Genomic DNA, 15,434 nt, shown 5'->3' on the forward strand with positions numbered 1-15,434 from the left:
CACCGGGTGGTAATATTTTCTGGAGCTTTCTCCTCATGCATGCTCAGGGGCGAGTTTGTTCTCCTGTGAAAGGTTATAAGATCATAAACATGTAAGGATTCGGAGCCGGAGAAGGCCTTTCGGCCCCTCGAGCCTGGTCCACCATTCAAGAGGATTCTGTCAGTTCCTCGACAGCAAGTTTAAACATCTTAGGCGGAGCCAACAGGCGTCTATCTGCAATCAGCGACAAAAACATGCATTTGGCAGAAGCCCGGCTCGGTCAATCGGTCGAGCATGATAATCTTAATCTTGAATTCAGGGGTGCGAGCCCCACGTTAATTGTTAAAACATGTCCCATTTTACACACTGTGCTTTAGGGATCTGATTCAAAATGTTCATTGCTGGTAACATCAACAAGAGACTGGGGAAACAGTGCGACTGACTTCAGAGCAAGGGTCTGGTTATTGTGAAACAGCAAATGAAATATCAATTCTGGAAGAATGACATCGAAAAGAAATGTGACCCCGACACCCAGAAAGAAGTGTTAAGTCAGAGGATTAAATGCTGCTTTCCTCTGTGCAAAAAATTCCTTTCACAAACATTTCTCTGACCAAAACTGCACAAAACAAAAATGTTCCTTTCAAATTCATTAAACTCCTGAATTTCCACACCCCCCGAATCTCCTGAATCAGATGCATCTTGTTTTGCCGACTCAATCCATTTCCCTTTGCAATGTTCTGCTTCCACCCACACTATGAAATGTGCCACGAACTTATAGAATCATGGAATGGTTACAGCACGGAAGGCCATTCGGCCCGTCGAGTCCGTGCCGACTCTCAGCTAGTCCCACTCCCCCGCTCATTCCCCTGAGGCCTGCAATTGTTTTTCCTTCAGACAATTATCCAACTCCTGTTTGAAAGATAAGATTGAGTCTGCCTCCAGCACATTCCAGATCCTAACCACTCGCTGCTAAATAGCCAGCTCCTGTTTCTATGTGTAAAGTCTGGGAAACACTGGATCAATTCCTACCACACTGACAGCCTTCCTAAATATAGCACCGTCTTTCTATTCTCGTAAAACCAGCTCCTGAAGTATAGTCCAGCTGTGCAGGTTAAAGCTCTGGTTATGTTCCTAACATTACTGCAAATGCAGTGTTTCCGTAGTGTAGTGGTTGTCACATATGCCTCACACGCGAAAAGTTCCTGGTTCAAAATTGGGTGGAAACATTTTGAAAACTTGCTCAATTAAATATTGGAAAAAATGGATTGATTCATATTCGTGGTTCAATATTAACAAAACACAATGTCCCACAAACTTGTAAAATTTTCTGATATCACTGTACAGTTCTGTATACACTCAAACTCTACACCTGAACTGAATGCTCATAAAAGTATTGGAATGGGAACTCACTGGATAACAGCACAGCTGGTAATGTTTGCGGAATATGTTTGTGCAGTCAAAACGCGCAATGACAAACTGGAACCGTGCAGCACCGAATCCTCAGGGAAAACACAGTTAAAAACTTCCCTTCGGGGTGGGCTTGAACCACCAACTTTTAGGTTAATAACCCAACGCGCTAAACCATTGCGTCACAGAGACTGACGCAAGTGCACACTGCACGACATCCAAAACCAGGGTGTCAGTCAGTTAAACCTTCAGATTGCTCCTACCGGGATGGAACTTGTCCACTCTCAGTTGTACTTTTCCCAAATAAAGGGTGGACATTCAGTGTGGATGTATGGAAGCAGTCTGGTCCCGCACACTGCAGACACTTCCATGTCACTGCCAACCAGCTCTCCCACAACCGGTGTGATCTACCTTCCAGCCTTCCGGTGCCTTGTCTGTGACGAAGTATTCTGATTGTCCCGAAGACGGTATTCGGTTTTAATTCCTTTTCTGCTCCCGACTGCAGATATTTCTGTGAATAAACGCGAACAAAGTGCTTACAGGGTCAGTTCGATTGACCCTTTCTTTGCTTGGTGAAATTTCAAAGATTGAAAGCGACGCACATCAACCCCAGAAAATGCTGGAAACACTCAGCAGGTCGGGCAGTATCTGTGGAGGTGGGGAAGTGGGAATAATCGATTGGTTTGTTTGCGGCTTTGATCTGCTGCTGGGAAGTGAGGCAGCGCTGCAGGATGCTTTTTTTCGAGGTGTAAGCAGAGGTTTCCGTCGTGTAACGGTTATCACGTTCGCCACACATGTGAAATATCCTCGGTTTGAGCACGGACAGAAACATTGTTTTGGAGAATATTTTTCTGTGGAATACATTTTTTAAAAGTAGCCCCAGGTTCCTCGTATCATGAGCGATGGGCATTTTAACTCACTCTCCTAAAATACAGTGTGTGTAAAATCAGATAGGGGATAAATCTTCATCAATGATTAAAGTTCCTTAACTCGTTAAAGTTCAGTTCTTGAAGTTTCCATCAATTCATTTCATAAACATAATTGAAGTGTGTGAGAGAATTAATAATGGGCTTTAATCGTTAAGGACCCCATTACTTTATGTTATAGAACCAGGTTACACACTCTCTTGCTTCTGAAAGAGTTGAGGTCCATGTGGGGGTGATTTGGGCACATCTTTCCCCACATTACAAGTGTGTCAGGAAATCAACCACCCAAAGCCCTTTCATTAACCACAGGGGTTCCCGCAATTGTCTGGTCTCAATGCGGTTTTAGCCCTTGTCAATATCTCTTGTCCATTTCCCGATGTTTCCTGATCCTGTCGGTCTCCCTGGCTCTCTTCAATCTGTGTGTGGCCACCTAGAGATTGGATTTCAATGAATACCTGTGTTTGTGTTTTCAATAACAACAGAAAATGTTTCTTATATATTTCTTATGTTCTCTCCAAATCCTCGATATCCTTCCTAAATTGTGGTGCCCAGAACTGTAAACAGGATCCAACTGAGGCCTAAGCAGGGATTTATAAAGCATTGGTGTAAGTTCCTCACCGGTGTAATCTATTTCACGTTATAAAGCCAAGGGTCCTGTATTCTTTTTTAGTAACCTTATCAACTTGTCTACCCACCTTCAAATATTGTTGTGTGTACATCTCTCGGTCACTCTGTTTCTGCATCCCCTTTAAAACAACACCATTTAGTTGAAGTTTCCAAAGATCACCACCGTGTGTTTCCCAGACCTTACACAGAGGGACATAGGAACAGGAGGAGGCCATTTAGCCCCTCGAGCCTGTTCCACTATTCAGTGAGATCATGGCTGATCTGATCTTGGCCTCAGCTCCGCTTCACTACCATCTCCGCCTAACCCTTGACTCCCATATCGTTCAAAAATCTGTCTACCTCCACCTTAAATATATTCAATGACCGAGCCTTCACAGCTCTCAGGGGTAGAAATACAAAGATTCACGCCCCTTTGAGGGAAGAAATTCCTCCTCATCCCCATTTTAAATGGGCAACCCCTTATTCTGAAACTATGTCCCCTCGTTCTAGGTTCCCCCACGAGGGGAAACATCCTCTCTGCATCTACCCTGTCTAGCCCCCTCAGAATCTTACACCTTTCAAATATATCATCTCTCACTCTGCTAATCTCCAATAGGTAGATCCCAACCTGTTCAACCATTCTTCATAAGACAACCTTGTGAACCTTCTGTGAAATGCCCCCAATGTAAGTTTATCCCTCCTGAAATGAGGAGAGCAAAACTGTACGCAGTACTCCAGGTGTGTTTTCACCTGTGCTCTGTGCAGTTGTAGCAGGACTTCCGTACTTTTATATTCCATCCCCCTTGAAATAAAGGCGAACTTTCCATTTGCCTTCCTAATTACTTGCTGTATCTGCAGTCTAACTTTTTGTGATCAGGAAGGCCAATGGTATCTTGGCCTTTATTGCAAAGGGGATTGAGTATAAAAGCAGGGATGTCCTGCGACAGCTGTATAACGTATTGGTGAGGCCACACCTGGAATTCTGCATGCAGTTTTGTTTTCCATATTTACGAAAGTCTATACTTGCTTTGGAGGCAGTTCAGAGAAGGTTCACTAGTTTGATTCTGGAGATGAGGGGGTTGACTTATGAGGAAAGGTTGAGTAGGTTGGGCCTCTACTCTTTGGAATTCAGAAGAATGAGAGGTGATCTTATCGAAACATGTAAGATTATGAGGGGGCTTGAGAAGGTGGATGCAGAGAGGATGTTTCCACTGATGGGGAAGTGTAGTTGAGGACAAAAACAGGATCATTTACATCAATACATCATGCCCTCGCATTCCTGTCATGGTAGTAATATTGTGACTGGCGCCTGCTCTCGACAAATTCTTTCATGGTGGGGTGTATAAGGGATAATCGGGTTTTGAGCGTCCTTTTCATTAGTAGCTCTGCGAGTGGAACCCCTGTGAGCGAGTGTGGTCTGGATCTATAGGCCAACACGAGGCGTGATAAGCAGGTTTGTAGGGAACCCCGTTGGAATCTGTGCATCCCCTGTTTGATTATCTGAACTGCTCGTTCTGCCTGGCTGTTTGAGGCCGGCTTGAACCGTGCCGTTCTAACATGGTTAATTCCATTGCCTGCCATGAAGTCCTGGAATTCAGTGCTTGTGAAGCACGGGCCATTGTCACTGACCAAGATGTCCGCTAGACTGTGGGCGGCGAACATTGCCCGTAGACTTTCTACCGTGGCAGAGGATGTGCTTGAATTTAAAATGTCACACTCGATCCATTCGGAGTAGGCGTCTACTACAACCAAAAACATTTTCCCCATGAAAGGACCTGCGTCGTCCACATGGATGCGTGACCAAGGCTTGGCCAGGGGCTAAGGGGGGCTTCCCTGGGCGCATGACCCAGCTGGGCACATGTGATGCACCTGCGAACACAAAGTTCCAGATCTGCGTCTATCCCTGGCCACCAAACGTGTGACCTACCAATTGCCTTCATCGTGACAATGCCCGGATGTCCATTGTGGAGTTCTCTGATGAACACCTCTCTGCCCATCCGGGGCATGACTACGCCATTTCACCACAGTAGGCAATCGGCTTGAATCGAGAGTTCATCCCTGCCCCTGTGAAATGGTTTAAATTCCTCAGGGTATGCCCTGTACGTGGCTGCCCAGTCCCCGTTCAGGACACATTTCTTGACTGGAGACAATAGCGAGTCTCTATTGGTCCAGATTGTAATCTGACGGGCTGTCACTGGTGAGCCTTCGCTTCCGAAAGCTTCAACAGCCATGACCATCTCAGCACCATGCTCGGTAGCCCCCTCAGTGGTGGCTAGTGGGAGCCTGCTGTGTGCATCGGCGCAGTTTTCAGTGCCCGGCCTGTGCCGAATTGTGTCGTCATATGCAGCTAACGTGAGTGCCCACCTCTGTATGCGGGCCGATGCCTTTGCATTTATGGCCTTGTTGTCGGCCAAAAGGGACGTTAGGGGTTTGTGATCTGTCTCCAGCTCAAATTTTCTGCCAAACAGGTACTGGTGCATTTTCTTTACCATATATACACATGCGAGCGCCTCCTCTTCTACCATCCCGTAGCCCCTTTCTGCCTGGGACAGACTTCTGGAGGCATAAGCTACCGGCTGTAACTGACCCTTGGCATTGACATGCTGCAACACACACCCGACACCATAGGACGACAGATCGCACGTTAACACACGTTTCTTACATGGGTCATATAGCGTTAACAGATTGTTGGAACATAACAAATTGCGTGCTCTATTAAAAGCCCTTTCCTGGCTGTCCCCCCAGACCCATTCACGACCTTTGCATAGGAGCACGTGCAGCGGCTCCAGCAACGTGCTCAATTTGGGAAGAAAGTTGCCAAAATAATTCAGGAGCCCCAGGAACGAACGCAGTTCCGTCGTGTTACGGGGACTGGGTGCTCTCTGGATCGCTTCCGTCTTGGATGCAGTTGGGCTGATCCCGTCTGCTGCTACCCTCATCCCCAGGAATTCTACCTCTGGAGCTTGGAAGACGCAGTTCGCAGTTTTCAGGCGCAGACCTACCCGGTCCAGTCTGCGTAGCACCTCCTCCAGGTTGTGGAGGTGTTCTTCAGTATCGTAACCCATAATGAGGATGTCGTCCTGAAAAACCACCCTCCCTGGAATCGACTTGATGAGGTTTTCCATATTTCGTTGGACGAGCGCGGCGACCGAGCGAATCCCAAACGGACATCTGTTGTAGTCAAACAACCCCTAGTGTGTCGTGATGGTGGTCAGCTTCTTCGACTCACTCGCCAGCTCCTGGGTCATGTAAGCTGAGGTCAGGTCCAATTTTGAAAAAAGTTTGCCACCGGATAGCGTCGCAAAGAGGTCCGCCGCTCTCGGTAGTGGGTACTGGTCTTGGATGACACCTGATTGATGGTGGCCTTGTAATCGCCACATATCCTGACTGACCCATCCGCCTTGAGCACCGGCACAATCGGGCTCGCCCAGTCTCTGAATTCGACTGGCGAGATGATGCCTTCCCTCAGGATGCGGTCCAATTCGCCTTCTATCTTTTTCCGCATCACGTACGGCACCGCTCTGGCCTTGTGGTGTACTGGTCTGGCGTCCGGGTTCATGTGAATCACTACCTTCGCCCCCATGAAAGTGCCAATGCCGGGTTGAAATAATGAGTCAAATTTGTCCAGGACCTGTGAGCATGATACTCGCTCCACAGAGGAAATTGCATTGACATCGCCCCATTTCCATTCATGACAGCAAGCCAGCTCCTCCACAGTAGTGCGGGACCGTCCCATGGGACAATCCAGAGTGGCAACCTTTTCTCTGAATCTTTGTGGGTCACGACTACCGTGGCGCTGCCTTGCACCGGAATGATCTCCTTGGTGCAAGTCCGTAGCTGTGCGTCAATCGGCGATAATTTTGGCCTCCTGGCCTTGGATGCCCACAACTTTTTGAACTGTTTGATACCCATCAGGGACTGGCTGGCACTCATGTCTAACTCCATTGATACTGGGATGCCATTGAGGAGCACTTTCATCAATATTGGTGGCGTCCTGGTGTATGAACTGTATACGTGCTCCACATGAACTCGCTGAAATTCAGCTTCCAGCGATTTCCCCCAGTGTCCATTTCTGCAATTTCTGCAGGCATTTTGCTCATCTCTCCAAACTCCGGCTGAATGTATGCCTCCACGCCTCCAGCATGAGTTACGGTTTGAAACAAAAGGTCCCTTGCCAGTCGATCGTCCCTGACTGCCCCTGTTATTATCCTTGAGTGCACCATTAAGAGGTGTTGATGGCCCCATTACTGGCCGCATTGTCCCTTGCAATGGCGTGAATCGCTGTTTAGCTTGCCATTGTCTCTGTCGAACTCCCCCTCTGGGTTCGACTACATGTTGGGGCATGCCTGTCTGCCCTTGTCTGCCTGGAGAACTGTGTGCTGCTTTAACAATGTTGAATCTCTGTCCCAACCATTCCTTAACACAGTACCTCTTGTCTGTTCTGCTAGTGGCCATGCTCGCGTGGTTTAAATCCCAGTTTCTTGTCGCCATTGATACGTCCTTACTTCACAGTATAAATGCACACAAGGCCTATGCTTGAGAGAAGGTAAGTCTGTGACCTGTCGTTTATTCCACAGCACTCAAGTGATGAAGGTGGGTGGAGCTTCCCCTTTTATACCTGAAGGTCCAGGTTAGGAGTGTCTCCCACCTCGTGGTCAGTGTTCTCACGGTGTACAACTTCGGTCAGTTTATACATGGGTTACAATGCTGGTTGAATACATGACAATGTCTGCAACATTTTCCATCATTGATAAAATATTCTACGTGATCCTTGCAGTCACTGCTCTTCCTGGTCAGTGATTATAGTCATTGATGTTGTGTAACTCTGTGTGTGATCCATATTTGGCCTTGTTCTGTATCTGACAATGTAGTGATGACCATTAAATGATAGGGGCAGTGACATAATTTCAATAAATCGAAAGTCCACATTAGCCAAATTCCCACTGCTCATTTATGCCGTTCCTTTAACAGAAACCGTAACTCTGTACTCTGCAGACACGCAAATGATGAAGTTATTGCTGTTGTTGGAACACTTTGTATACTTGCACCTGCCCTCGGCACTAAAAGCTCTCTAAAGTTTGTGTCTCACTGGGATTCGCTGTCACAATAGAGTTGTGATAACTGAGAGGCACTGGGCAGACTGCAATATCTGACCGGACTGAATCTGTATTACTGGGACTATCTATCATTGTACAACTGTATTGAGTGTCGTTCATTGACTGGGGTCGAACATCTGACCATAGTGGCCATGTAATTACTGGAATTCTTTGAGGATACAACGAGCATGGTGGATAGTGGTGTACCGATGGATGTGGTGTATTTAGATTTCCAAAAGGCATTCGATAACGTGCCACAAAAAAGGTTACTGCAGAAGATGAAGGTACGCGGAGTCAGAGGAAATGTATTAGCATGGATAGAGAATTGGCTGGCGAACAGAAAGCAGAGTGTCAGGATAAATGGGTCCTTTTCCGGTTGGACATCAGTGGTTAGTGGTGTGCCACAGGGATCAGTGCTAGGACCACAACTGTTTCCAATATACATAGATGACCTAGAAGAGGGGACAGAGTGTAGTGCAACAAAATTTGCAGATGACACTAAGATTAGTGGGAAAGCGGGTTGTGTGGAGGACTCAGAGAGGCTGCAAGGAGATTTGGATAGGATAAGCAAATGGGCTAAGGTTTGGCAGATGGAATACAATGTCGGAAAGTGTGAGGTCATCCACCTTGGGGAAACAAAACAGTAAAAGAGAATATTATTCGAATGGGGAGAAATTACAACATGCTGTGGTGCAGAGGGACCTGGGGGTCCTTGTGCATGAATCCCAAAAGGTTAGTTTGCAGGTGCAGCAGGTAATCAGGAAGGCGAATGGAATGTTGGCCTTCATTGCGAGAGGGATGGAGTACAAAAGCAGGGAGGTCTTGCTGCAACTGTATAAGGTATTAGTAAGGCCGCACCTGGAGTACTGCGTGCAGTTTTGGTCACCTTACTTAAGGAAGGATATACTAGCTTTGGAAGGGGTACAGAGACGATTCACTAGGCTGATTCCAGAAATGAGGGGGTTACCTTATGATGATTGATTGAGTAGACTGGGTCTTTCCTCGTTGGAGTTCAGAAGGATGAGGGGTTATCTTATAGAAACATTTAAAATAATGAAAGGGACAGACAAGATAGAGGCAGAGAGGTTGTTTACACTGGTAGGGGAGACTTTAACTAGGGGTACGGCCTCAAAATACGGAGGAGCCAATTTAAAACCAAGTTGAGAAAGAATTTCTTCTCCCAAAGGGTTGTGAATCTGTGGAATTCTCTGCCCAAGGAAGCAGTTGAGGCTAGCTCATTGAATGTTTTCAAGTCAAAGATAGATAGATTTTTAACCAATAAGGGAATTAAGGGTTACGGGAAGAGGGCAGGTAAGTGGAGCTGAGTCCGCGACCAGATCAGCCATGATCTTATTGAATGGCGGAGCAAGCTCGAGGGGCTAGATGGCCTACTCCTGTTCCTAATTCTTATGTTCTTATGTTCTTATGTTCTTATAACACGGCGATGAGAATTGTAGTCTCCTGCAAGTGTGGTCCAAAGAAAGTTTGAAACCAGTTCAACAGAACTTCACTACTTTTCAACACTATCCATCTTGAATTAACCCTTGGTGCTCCATTTTCTTTTTATGGATGTATAACCCGCATCACGACGTTTACTGTTTATTTGTATTTCTACTCTGAGATCCCTTTGCTCCTCGACCTCACTTAGATTCTTATTCTCACGTAGTATTTGACCTTATCTTTCTTCCCAAAGTATATGACCTCACTCTGTCTGTGTTGGATTGAATTTGCCAATTCAATGTCCAGTCTACAAGATTATTAATGTCTTGTTGTAGTTTGTTGCAGTCCTCCTCAATAATGTCTATCAGCCCCACCCCAATTTGGCCTCATCTGAAAGTGTAGAAATTGTTTTTTTGATTCCAAAGTCTAAATGGACAATTTAAATTGTGAACAGCATTGGTGCCACACTGATCCTCATGGGAGCCCACTTTACACCTTCTGCACTCAGAATAACAGTCCTTTACTTCTGCTTTCTGTCTTGGGGTCAGCTCGCTATACATTCCACGACTTGTCCCCTAACACCGCAAGCTCTGACCTTATTCATTATTCTAATATGTGGTACCTCATCAAAGACTTTTTGGAAATTTAAGTATATTATATCGACCACATTACCTTGGTCTACTCTCCCTGTTACTTCTTCAATGAAATCAAAGAAGTTGGTCAAGCAAGACTTTTGCTTTTGAATCCACGCTGATTATACATAATTATATTTTTGGTTTATAGATATTCTTCTATTCTCTACTTTAGAAGGGATTCCATTATTTTCCTACCACCGAAGTTCCACTGACTGGTCTATAGTTCCCCGGACATGTTCTATCTTCCATCTCAAATATAAGTATTACGTTAGCTATCCGCCATTCCTCTGACACTACACATTTTTCAAACTAATCATTAAATATTTGTAATAGTGCTCCTGCTATCTCTTCGCTGAATTATTTTAAAGTGTATGGATGTAATCCATCTAGACCAGGGGTTCAATCCTCCTTTCATTTGGTTTGTTCATTTAATATTTCTCCTCTTTACTTATTGCAGTTATATAATTTCCCATACATTATTCCATCGTCATGTCCATCTGCCCTGTGTCCCTGGTAAATACAGTGGCAAAGTAATTATTTCATATTTTATGTAATTTTTCCATCGCTTCATGTGATTTAATATTGTCCATCGATTTGTGGCCCTATTCCTATCCGACATTCTTTTTTAAATTAATGTGCCTGTAGAAGGTTAGATGAGCGATTATGTTATCGGCCACCTAATAGTGGGAAGGACAAAGAGGTGTAAATTTAGGTAAAATGCAGAAAGATTCAAGATCTGTCGTGATAATCTGGGGCTTCAACGTAAACTGGGAAAATAACCATGCAAAGGGAAAATGCAGGGGAGGATTTCCTGAAATCTGTATTAGAACTTTCTCCACCAGTATGTTTCTCGGAAATGGATTAAGGAGAGCATGTTTCTGTGGAGGAGCATTGAGGAAACAGTGATCACAATATCATTAGGTTTAGAGTAGTTATGGAAAAGGAGAAGGTTTAATCATGTGTGAAAATACTCAACTGTAGGAGGACTACTTATTTGAGTTGAAAGGGATCCGGCCCATGTAGATTGAAACCAAAGATTTCTCGGTAAAACAGTAAATGCACATTGGGAGACTTTCAAAAAGGAGATAGATCGGGTAACGACTAGGCACGTTTTCATGCAGGTTGCAGAAATAGCATGATAGCTAGCTACAGCTCGGTGGATGAATGAAGATCAACTAAAACACAAAAACGGAAGCTTGTGATAAACTTCAGGCTCATATTTCAGTAGAGAACCAAGCAGAATACAGAATGTACAGAGATGGACGATCAAAAGAGGAGGAAGTCGAATCAGCAGAAAAACAGGATATTCGCCCATAGTACTTATCTGAGGAAGGACACACTTGCCTTGGAGGTGGTGCAACAGAGGTTCAACAGATTGATTCCTGAGATAAGAGTGCTGTCCTATGATCAGAGATTGTGCAGAATATGCCGATTCTCTCTTGGGTGTCGAAGAATCGGAGGTGATCTCGTTGAAACGGGCAATATTCTGAAGGGGATTGACAGGGTAGATGTTGACAAGCCTGGCTAGCTCAGTCGTAAAGCATGAGACTCTTAATCTCAGGGTTGTGTGTTTTAGCCCCATGTTCGTCGATTACAGTTCCTTAAAATTTATGATGCTTTCACGGGAAAACATCATTAATGAACACATTATCTTCTTTTGCACAATGAAAGAAATACGAACTGAGGGAGAGTTGATAATTGAATCACCTGTTCTGTGCTCTGCATAAGAACACAAGAACCAGGAGCAGGAGTCGGACATTTGGCCCTTCGAGCCTGCCTTCTTTTGCACTGAAACAAATTATAACCGTGAGTTTAAATTAGCAGTGCGAGATATTTACAGGGCACCTTTCAATGCTTCAAAAACCCATTCCTTTCGCTGCAGCCACCCGGGATCGTTTCCCGGTTTGGGAAGTATATTTGATATCACCACTTGCAATTGAAGTGAAGTAATTTTATCATTTCAGATGGATGTCCCAAAGCACTTCAGAGTGGTGTCAAAACAAATGAGTTTGCAATTTAAAACACTGAATGTCAAGACTGGGACTTGAACCCACGCCTCCAGAGGAGACTGCGACCTGAACACAACGCCTTAGACCGCTCGGCCATCCTGACTGTTGGATGCTTCAGTTACAAGTTATTTCTCAGGAAAGTTTCGGACCGGGCGCTTGTTCAGTGTTGCTGGAAGGCCCAGTGATCGGGATATCCTCTCCCCCGGGGTTTTCCTGAGCCTGTGATCGGTGCACGGGGAGGTTTGGCCCGGTTCCGAGGTAGCTTGCATCCCAGGGATGGAAAATAATCCTCTGAGCTCTGGAACTGGGGAAGAGCGAATAATTAATGAGCTGTTTGTGGGTTTCAAATGCAACTTAGATCTGATTGTCTCAACCGATAGTGTTGTTTCACAGAATGAAAGAAATGCGAACAAGGACAATCGAAATTTCAATAACTGAACTTTAATAATGAGTGAAACTTTAACCCTTGATGAAGTTTTATCCGCGATCTGATTTTACACACTCTGTATTTGAGTAGATTAGTTTTAAAATGTTCATTGCTCATGCGACAATGTACCCTGGACTGCTTTTGTTCAATTTTATTGCAGACAAGTTTTTGCTTCACAAATAATGTTTCCACCCAGGCTCGCAACAGAGACCTTTCGCGTGTGAGGCAAACATGATAAGCGCTACACTCCGGAAACTGCTGCTTAGCTCAGTGCCCAGAGAGAAGTGTTCAGCAACAAGCTGAAATGCTCAATCCCTCTCTCTGCAAAAAGCTCCTTTCACAAATATTTCTCTGACCGCAACTGCACCAAACAACAATGTTCTCCTTTCAAAGTCATTAAACTCCCCAATTTCCACATCTGCAATGTTAAGGACAAGGTCTGAAAGCGCTTTGCGATCAGAAAATTGCCGGAAACCCCTGTGGCTAATGACAGGACTTTTGATGGTTGATTTCCGTACACACCTTGTGTTGTGCATTTAACCCTTGGCCATCTGTATCACACCACCACCAGAGGGGCTACCTGTTGGTGTCCCAAGGCTTCCCAGCATCCATTGGAATATATAAGCACGCTGGAGTCTTATTAAAGGAGCTAATGTCACACTAACTCATTGTTCTTTATTATGAGCGTATCAATTGGCGACTAGACAACGAACAACCACACGAAAATGCAAGTAACAGTTGGTATAACTTGATAACAGCACAGCTGGCATGATTGTGGAATATATTCGTGCAGCCAAAACGCACAATGACAACCTGGAACTGCACGGCACCGAATCCTCAGGGAAAAACAATTAAAGGCTTTGTCCCTGAATGGGCTACAATCCACCAACCTTGCAGTTAATAGCTGAACGCCCTAATTCATTGCACCACAGAGACTGATAGATGCACATATTGCAAGACATCCCTGTGATATCTTCACAGAGCTCAGCACACACAGCTTCCTAACATGCAGGCTGCTCTCTCGGAACTCTCCGGAAAGAGCCTGTTCTGTTTCATGATTAACTGTACAGTTGCAGTACACAATACGTCCACATCCACAGTGTGGCGCTACAATCATTACATGCATACAGACATTACAATCCCAAACCAGTGTGTCAGTCAGTTAAAGCTCCAGATTGCTGTGACCGGGATGGAACTTGCTCACTCTCAGTTGTAATTTTCCCAAATAAAGGGTGGGACATTCATTGTGGATGTGTGGAAGCAGTCTGGTCCCGCACACTGCAGACACTTCCATGTCACCACCAACCAGCTCTCCCACAACCGGTGTGATCTACCTCCCAGCCTTCCGGTGCCTTGTCTGTGACGAAGTATTCTGACTGTCCCGAAGCCGGTATCCTTTGTCATCAATAGGTTTTTAAGTTGTTTCGGTAATTTTTACCAGCTGGACAGTCGAGGCACAAATTGTAGAGTGGAACACTTGCGTGGACCCCGGTTTTCTAGTGGTTGATTTTCCTGGTTGGGTCCGTCGGACGCGGTGGTCCGGTTGATGTCTGTTACCAAGTCAGTTGGTATTGATGTTCCACTGATTGTTTTTTTGAAGTTCTTTTCTCTGATGTCGTGATGTCTCTTCCTGTGTTTTCTTGCCGTTTGCTCTCGATCTTGATCTTGTTGTTCCAAAGTAATGGTCAGAAAAATAGGTTGCTCTTGGTACGATAGGCCCCCAGTTATACTCTGAGAGGCGGCTTAATCTTCGTGCCAAATCTAACGTTTCTTTTGTTTAAGTTTTGCTGCCCATTGATTTCAGTGGTCTTCTTTGTATAAGTTTTGGCGGACTAGCTAACTGAGACTTGATTAAATGTTTTAATCTGGTGTTGATAGACTTTGGGACGGCGATACTCCTTCTTTATGAACTGATGAACTCTTGTCCATTGTAAAAGCACTGCTTTGGCTTCGGGAAGTCTGGGCTGAGCCAGATATTTCTATACATGTTGAAAAGGTGTTGGAATATGGATGTGATATTTGGGTCCTGTGGGTAAGGTGGATAATGTTTCCTCCGTGGTCGATTGTTTAAATGCTAATGTTTTCTGGGAGCCTGACTATGGTTAAAGAGCTCCCCCGGACAAACTGATTAGCTACAATATCCAAACTCTAAATCCCACCCCTCTGTCACTGCAGCTTTTCCCCACAGGCCCAAACATGTCTTTTAAAATCCCAAACTTGATTAAGAATTGTAGATTTCTTCCATATGCTTTTTAGAATCCCAAACTTTATGTTTACTCGTCCCAAATCGAATTTCCTTTTCAGTGAGTCCAAACACTGGTGGGTTTCCACGAATTTTGGAATCTACATAGGCAGTCCCTCGGAATCGAGGAAGACTTGCTTCCACTTCGAAATAAATTCTTTGGTGGCTGAACAGTCCAATACTAGAGCCACAGATCCTATCACAGGTGGGACAGATAGTCGTTGAGGGAAGGGATGGGTGGGACAGGTTTGCCGAACGCTCTTTCTGCTGTCTACACTTGATTTCTGCATGCACTTGGCGATGAGACTCGAGATGCTCAGCGCCCTCTCGGATGCACTTCAACCACTTAGGGTGGTCTTGGGTCAGGGACTCCTGAGCGTCAGTGGGGATGTTGCAATTTATCAGGGAGGCTTTGATTATGTCCTTGTAGAGTTTCTGCTGCCACCTTTGGCTCGTTTACCATGACGGAGCTCCGAGTAGAGCACTTGCTTTGGGAGTCTCTTGTCTGGCATGAGGACAATGTGGCCTGCCCAGCGGAGCTGATCTAGTGTGGTCAGTGCTTCAAAGCTGGGGATGTTAGCCTGAATAAGGTCGTTGATGTTGGTGCGTCTGTCCTCGCAGGGGATTTGTTGGATCTTGCGGAGACATCGTTGGTGATATTTCTTCA

General features: G+C 45.3%; 1 non-coding gene across 1 annotated transcript; it reads right to left on the reverse strand.

The window, feature by feature from the left end:
• Positions 1-12,118: 12,118 nt before the first annotated feature.
• On the reverse strand, positions 12,119-12,201 carry trnal-cag (transfer RNA leucine (anticodon CAG)). Its single transcript has one exon. It is a non-coding gene; the product is annotated as a tRNA-Leu (tRNA).
• Positions 12,202-15,434: the final 3,233 nt, after the last annotated feature.

The sequence above is a fragment of the Pristiophorus japonicus genome, unplaced genomic scaffold (assembly GCF_044704955.1).
Source record: "Pristiophorus japonicus isolate sPriJap1 unplaced genomic scaffold, sPriJap1.hap1 HAP1_SCAFFOLD_219, whole genome shotgun sequence".
In the NCBI taxonomy this organism is placed as follows: Eukaryota; Metazoa; Chordata; class Chondrichthyes; family Pristiophoridae; genus Pristiophorus; species Pristiophorus japonicus.